At 37.4% G+C, this 2,703-nt stretch overlaps 1 long non-coding RNA gene across 1 annotated transcript; it reads left to right on the top strand.

The window, feature by feature from the left end:
* The first annotated feature begins 232 nt into the window (after positions 1-232).
* On the top strand, positions 233-565 carry LOC120107593. The gene is made up of 2 exons (XR_005509310.1): positions 233-416; positions 506-565. It is a non-coding gene; the product is annotated as an uncharacterized LOC120107593 (long non-coding RNA).
* The last annotated feature ends 2,138 nt before the right edge of the window (positions 566-2,703 follow it).

Raw genomic sequence — 2,703 nt, 5'->3', positions numbered from 1 at the left:
GACTATAAAGTTTTTGAGTTTTTCTCTAAGCTGCTTATTTTTTTATATGATATCATATAGAGGTCTTAATGTTATTGATCTCTGCAGATTGATATTTGGAGGTTTTGCTAAAGATATCTCTTATTTCTTATGACTTTCCCTGCTAGTTTGACATGCTTGTTGAGTATCCAACTCTCTGATAAAGAGATGCTTAAAGTGTATCTCTTATTTCTTAATGTTATCAACTCTCTGATATTTGAGTATCTCGGCTTGTTTTGCAGCCGAGTTATTGTTTGCATGTATTCAATGGGCACAACTCCCAGGTGACATCTCTTGATTTTCATCCAAAGAAGACAGATCTCCTCTGCTCTTGTGATGGCAATGGTGAAATTCGGTTATGGAGTGTCAGCCAGTTTTCATGCTCACGTGTTTCTAAGGTTAGTTTTCATGATTATGCTTTTATATGTTCACCTTTGGTTGTAGTTAATTGTGCTCATGTATTAATTCTTTATTGTTGGTCAAACAGGGTGGTACAGTGCAAGTTAGGTTTCAGCCTTACATTGGACAGTATTTAGCAGCAGCAGCGGAAAATGTGGTGACTATTTTTGATGTTGAGACAGACAGAAAGATATACACAGCGGAAAATGATGGGGGCTTCTACTCGGCCATCATTAAAGTTAATTGTTTAATGTGCAATAGAATTATTGAAGCCTTCTGTTTGTTATAATTATTATATTGCTATATTGTATTTGAAGAATAGTTGGAAGAAGAAACAAAAATTGTAACTTATGCATCATGCAGGTTATATACTAGTATTATCTTTAAAATATAGCCTCCGTCTGGTATTTTTGGCTGCACCACTGTGTTCTGCTTGTGGGTGACAAGCTTATGATTTCTGCCAACTTAAAGAAAGGACGATTTGTTTTGTTCCTTATGTTGGAATTTGATCTGAGCATTTATTCTTCTAATTCTATTTTTGTATAATTGGTTTAGAAGTGTCAGATAATATTTAGAATAAAAAAAAGACTATCATTATATTTGGTACTTTGGATACTTGTATGTATTGAATATTTGGTACTTAAAGTGATACGTTTGTCGCGCCGGTCAAACTGATCTTATGTAGTGTACTAAGCTGTGGAAGTAAGCCACCGGAAATTTTGGAAGCTACTTTGATGGTTTATGTATTCGTAGACTAAATGTTTTGTGTTATCTGTACTGAACTTCTTGTTCTATCTTACTAATCCCAGTGGTGTAGAAATGCATACCTTGTTATAATTAGTGTTGGAAGCAATGGAACAGAGCTACTGCTGCACTGATTGTTGGTAAATCTTAGTTTTTAAGGTAACACGTGCTTGCTTTTCCATGTCTAGCCTCCATGATGGATGTGCTTCTTGGCAAACTATGTCTCTTCAACCAAATGATACTTTATATAATATATCTATGAACCATGTAATTTATGTTGATTTGGAGCAATAGTGCGATCTGATGACTAGTGTAATTTATGTAATTTATGTAATTTATGTTGATTCATATAATTTATGTAATTTATGTAAGAATGCAGACAAGCCTGGAGGAAATATTGATCTAAAGAAAGGTGCTGCTGAGGTAATCTGCGCCCTAAATAATGCCGATACGCCTTTTGTTTAGCTTATTTACCTTAATGGAGTGCTGTCCATCAGCTACTATGTGCTCATGGGCCATTTGGTTCAGGTGTGCTCATGACATAATTTTGTTACTGTGTAATGCCTCCATATCTTTCCTTGTTGATAATGTTGTGCTTTTGCTGCCGGTTTTAAGCATATAAAAGCTTATAAAACAGAAATGCAAAGTCATCTCCAAAGATCACATAATGTGATATCTTTCGCTATTTCTACATTGGTTTGCTTATCTGCCTTTGTCATAACCTTCTTTTCATTTTTACAATTGTTTCTGTTCAGTTGGCGACATCATTAGTTGGTTAATTGAAAATTTCAAGAATGATAAAGCTACTGAGTCATCAACAAAAAGTAACAAAACCAATGAGAGAAAAAAAAGCTTTAGAAAAAGAGTCTGCAGAGAAGGAAGCAGAATGCAGCATTACTATTCTTAAATACATGTCGGTGTTATTTGCAAGGCATGGAAGCATCCATCTGCTGACAGGTAGTTCTGTTTCTTTCAAGGCATCTACCTTAAATTTTTAGAAGAACTTCATAGCTTTTAGTCCATTCTATAGTTTATTGGTTGAGGAGATAGACCTGGGAGAAGGCAACTTGCGCCAGGTAGTTGGTTGTCTTGCAAAGTTTTATAGCCCAGAAGTTCGCAACCCATATTTTTGATGTTTAACGACGCTTTATTGCGTCGCTCAAGTAGCCTAAACCGACGCTTTTAAGCGTCGGCATAGTCCAATTCATGTAATACGGTGGGAAGCGGTCGTTGGTCTATGCCGACGCTTTTAAGCGTCGGGTTTGTATAAAATGAACGACGCTTAAAAGCGTCGGCATAGTTCAACACAAATACAGTGGGAAGCGTCGGTTGAAGTACGCCGACGCTTTTAAGCGTCGGGTTTGTATAAAAAGAACGACGCTTAAAAGCGTCGGCATAGACCAACGACGCTTTTTTGACGCGTCGGGTTAAACCCGACCCACGCCCACCTGCCCGATGTCTGACCCACGCTTTGCGAAGCGTGGGCTGGGAATTCGCCGATGCTTATAAGCGTCGGTAGAGACAAAAAAAAGCGCCGGGAGT

The sequence above is a fragment of the Phoenix dactylifera genome, unplaced genomic scaffold (genome assembly GCF_009389715.1).
Source record: "Phoenix dactylifera cultivar Barhee BC4 unplaced genomic scaffold, palm_55x_up_171113_PBpolish2nd_filt_p 000914F, whole genome shotgun sequence".
Taxonomy (NCBI): domain Eukaryota; kingdom Viridiplantae; phylum Streptophyta; class Magnoliopsida; order Arecales; family Arecaceae; genus Phoenix; species Phoenix dactylifera.
The sequence above is the reverse complement of the archived record's forward strand: the minus strand, read 5'-3'. Positions and strand labels throughout refer to the sequence as shown.